The 5054-nt window shown below is 37.3% G+C and overlaps 1 pseudogene; it reads right to left on the bottom strand.

The window, feature by feature from the left end:
• Positions 1–3561: 3561 nt before the first annotated feature.
• LOC124975345 (mediator of RNA polymerase II transcription subunit 28-like) lies at positions 3562–4094 on the bottom strand (annotated as a pseudogene).
• Positions 4095–5054: the final 960 nt, after the last annotated feature.

Here is a 5054-nt window from a genome sequence, read left to right as displayed (position 1 = left end):
TACATGATTTAAACAGATCAATATCAAGCAATGAAATAGAAGAAGCCATTAAAAATCTACCATTCAAAAAAAGCCCAAAACCAGACGGATTCTCAGCTGAGTTCTACAAGAACTTCAAAGAAGAACTCATTCCAATACTTCTCAAAGTATTCCAGGAAATAGAAAAGGAGGGTACCCTACTGAACTCATTTTATGAAGCTAATATCACCCTCATACCCAAACCAGGCAAAGACACATCAAGGAAAGAAAATTTTAGACCAATATCCTTGATGAATATAGATGCAAAGATCCTTAACAAAATATTGGCAAACTGTGCCAGAAACATATTAAGAAAAATGTGCACCATGATCAAGTGGAGTTCATCCCTGGAATGCAAGGGTGGTTTAACATCCGCAAATCAATAAATGTAATCCATCATGTCAATAGACTTAAGGATAAGAATCATATGGTTATTTCAATTGACACAGAAAAAGCGTTTGACAAAATACAACACCCCTTCATGCTCAAAACACTAGAAAAAGTAGGGATAGTAGGAACATACCTGAACATTGTAAAAGTTACTTATGCTAAGCCCATGGCCACCATCATTCTTAATGGAGAAAAACTGAAACCATTCCCTTTAAAAATGGGAACAAGACAGGGATGTCCTCTTTCATCACTTCTATTCAACATTGTCCTCAAAACTCTAGTCAGAGCAATTAGGCAGACTAAAGAAATTAAAGGGATATGAATAGGAAAAGAGGAACTTAAGCCATCACTATTTGTGGATGACATGATTCTATATTTAGAGGATCCAAAAACCTCCACCAGAAAACTTCTAGACCTCTTCAATGAATTCAGGAAAATAGCAGGCTATAAAATCAACACACATAAATCTAAAGCATTTTTAGATGCAAGCGATGAAACAGCTGAAAAGGAAATGAGGAAAACAACTCCATTTGCAATAGCCTCAAAAAAAAAATACTTGGGCATCAATCTAACCAAAGAAGTAAAAGATCTCTACGGTGAAAACTACAAAACACTGAAGAAAGAAATTGAGGAAGACCTTAGAAGATGGAAAGATCTCCCATGTTCTTGGATAGGCAGAATTAATATTGTCAAAATGGCCATACTACCAAAAGTGCTATATAGATTCAATGCAATTCCAATTAAAATCCCAATGACACACCTTACAGAAATAGAGCAAGCAATCATGAAATTCATCTGTAAGAATAAGAAACCCAGAATAGCTAAAGCAATCCGTAGCAGGAAGAATAAAATGGGGTATCGCAATACCAGAACTTCAACTCTACTACAAAGCAATAGTAACAAAAATGGCATGGTATTTGCACCAAAATAGACAGGTAGATCAATGGTACAGAAAAGAGAATATGGACACAAACCCAAATAAATACAATTTTCTTATACTAGACAAAGGTGCCAAAAATATGCAATGGAGGAAAGATAGCCTCTTCAACAAATGGTGCTGGGAAAACTGGAAATCCATATGCAACACAATGAAACTAAACCCCTATCTCTCACCCTGCAAAAAGTCAACTCACAGTGGATCAAGGACCTCAAAATCAGACCAGAGACCTTGCAACTTATAGAAGAAAGAGTAGGTCCAAATCTTCACCTTGTTGGCTTAGGATCAGACATCCTTAACAGGACTCCCATAGAACAAGAAATAAAAGTAAGAATCAACAACTGGGATAGATTCAAACTAAATAGTTTTCTCTCAGCAAAGGAAACTATCAGCAATGCACAGAGAGAGCCTACAAAGTGGGAGAATATCTTTGCCACTCATCCTTCAGATAGAGCACTAATTTCCAGAATATATAAAGAACTCAAAAATCTCTACTCCAAGAATACAAATAACACAGTCAACAAATGGGCTAAGGATATGAACAGATGCTTCACAGAAGAAGATCTACAAGCAATCAACAAACATATGAAAAAATGTTCATCATCTTTAGTAATAAGAAAAATGTATATCAAAACTACCCTAAGATTCCATCTCACCCCAATTAGAATGGTGATTATCAAGAATACAAGCAACAATAGGTGTTGGAGAGGATGTGGGGAAAAAGGTACACTCATACACTGCTTGTGGGGATGAAAATTAGTGCAGCCACTCTAGAAAGCTGTGTGGAGATTCCTTAGAAATCTTGGAATGGACCCACCATTTGACCCAGCTATCCCACTCCTCAGCCTATACCCAAAGGACTTAAAATCAGCATACTACAGAGATACAGCCACATCAATATTCATAGCTGCTCAATTCACAATAGCCAGATTGTGGAACCAACCTATATGTCCTTCAATTGATGAATGGATAAAGAAACTGTGGTATATATATATATATATATATATATATATATATATATATATATACATACACAATTGAATATTACTCAGCTATAAAGAATAATAAAATTCTGGCATTTGCAGGCAAAAGGATGAAATTGGAGAATATCATGTTAAGTGAGATAAGCCAATCTCAAAAAACCAAAGGACAAATGATCTCGCTGATAAATGGATGATGACACATAATGGGGGGTGGGAGGGGGGCAAGAATGGAGTAAGAAGGAACTGCATAGAGGGAAAAGATGGGTGGGTGGGGTGGGGGGGAGAAGGAAAAAATAATGAATGAATCAAACACCATTACCCTATGTAAATGTATGATTACACAAATGGTATGCTGTTACTCCATGTACAAACAGATGCAACATGTATCCCATTTATTTACAATAAAAATAAATTTTAAAAAAGTAAAACAAAAACACAAGCAAACACCACAAAATTCAAAAGAGAAAGAATCAGACCAAGCTTTGACCCCTGTTTCCCAGCTGTCATACTAGACACTGGGTCTGCCTTGTTACTCACACTGGTTCATTACTGCAAGACATCTAGCATATCATGCTCCTAATACAACTCCCCATCAAATAGGCAAAACCACACAACACAAACTCACCTAAACAAAAGGCAGCACCAAATTAAGGATCTACTGTGTTATCACTACACTAACAGCATATTTTAAGCCTTTTTTTGACCCATTTACAAAAAAATTTACAGAATATCTGCACTACTATAGAAGCATTACAAACATTGCATTAGATTCCTCTTCTTAAGATAGTTCAAAATCTTGAGACAGCAAATTTTCCTGTTTTTCTCTACTATCATGAATGGGTAGTAAATGTTAAAGGACTAAAACCAAACTCCTTCTCCCCTGATTCTGGAGTATTGTAATTTTCCCTCTCAGATAATAAGAAACTAACAACTGGAAAAAACTATATAAAAGTCATAGAAAAATTTTAAAAACTAGCAAAAAAACAAGAAACAATCTGTGTCATCAAACTAAGTCTAAATTTTGCTACAAACAAATCCAAACCTCACTTGGTTCACCAAGCCATAAGCATTTTGTAAACTAATCAAGTAATTAACAGTTCACAAAAATCAGGGAAATTTTTAGGTGCAAACAAAATTAACATCATTCCCTGGCAAATAATTCTTCTAAAATGTCCACACAGAGAAGTTTGGTGAAACTGTCTTCAACAGGCTACCTTGTAGGCCAGACCCCTCTCAGGTCTGCTTCAGAGGCGCAGAGATATTGGCAGAAGCCTGCTCCAGGTAGGCCAAGGAGCCCTGAGGGACTTCGACTGGCTTTTTGTGCTGCACATTGATGTCCTCCAGCACCTGCTGCCAATGCCTCAGCTTTGTCAAATGCTTCTGCACCAGCGCATCTTTCTGCTGCAATTCATTCCTTAGTTATGAGATGTCCTCTTTGATAACTTGCTCTGATTTTGGACAGATAAATGCAATCTTTTCTGTAGAAAGAATCATTCTGTCTGTCTTGCAATGTCTAGAAACTTCTGGATACACTGATCAACACCAGTTCGAATTTCTTCCTGATTGTTGCCATTGACATAATCTTGACTCATAAGAGAAGCAAAGCAAACCTCGAATGACTCCAACTCATACACCAAGGTGCTGCTAGAAGTTCTTGGCGCACCAGGCACTGCATGGAGAAGGGAAGCCTGGCCGGGGAGTCCCGAGGAGGGTGGCAGCGGTCCCGGAGGCTGTCCAGAGAACATACCACCCAGCGGAGATGCCATGTTTGGGATGGCGGGCCGCGACCCACTCCACAGTACGGTTTTAAATGAGTAATTTAATTTAGCATATAAACTAGTTTTATATCCTTAATTGCCATCCTCTGCCCAGGTAGCAGGACCATAAATGGAAGTAATCTTTTGGGTCAGTCATCATTATTCCCAGTTTGTTGACCTCCTAGAGCAAGTTTTTAGTGGATATTTTTTTTCCTTGGTCTTAGATTCCCATACAAGATCCTTAGGTCTTTTCCAGAGACAAATAGTCATATAATTATAGCATCTTTCTGGTGAATAAGGTCTTCAATATACATTTTCCATAACTTGATATATTGTTTACATGATTTGCACTTTCAGGGCAGAAATGGGGTATAGTCCCATAAGACTGTCAAAGGAAACAAAACTAAGTAATACAACAGGATTTTAGTTAACATAGATTAAGCAGTATAAGTTAACAAAGTCAAAGTAATAATATCAAAAGAAAAAAAAACTGGGAAACATAAATAAGGTAGAAAGGTATAAATGAAATTTTTCCAGTCAGTAGGAGTTATTGTTATCAAACTTGTAGCAAAAACTAAACAGAGAATTATATATGGCTAGAGATAAGCGGTTGCAAAGTTTTTACAGTATAAGAATTATCTTAGAGGATGAAAGAGTTCATATGTCCTGGTAATAAGTTTATCTTCCACCTTGCATTGATCATCCAGCCCTCAAGTGACTGAACCAGGGCCGTAGTTTCCTCAAGCCTCAACAGTACACAAGTTACTCATCTTCTGGAGTGATTAAAGCAGGACTGTGTCCTTCTGAGTGTTAAGCATCTCTGTTGTTTCCTTCCTCTGGATGTTCAGTTTAAGGAGTGTAGTGAGGTCTGGAGTGTACACCAAGACCATGGCTATGGGCTTGAACCTTGTGTAATAAATCCAGGGACCTATCCCTGCAATCTTTACTGCAGTTGGTATGGATAAATAA

The sequence above is a fragment of the Sciurus carolinensis genome, unplaced genomic scaffold (genome assembly GCF_902686445.1).
Source record: "Sciurus carolinensis unplaced genomic scaffold, mSciCar1.2, whole genome shotgun sequence".
Lineage (NCBI taxonomy): Eukaryota > Metazoa > Chordata > Mammalia > Rodentia > Sciuridae > Sciurus > Sciurus carolinensis.
This window is presented reverse-complemented; position numbering and strand designations above follow the sequence as displayed.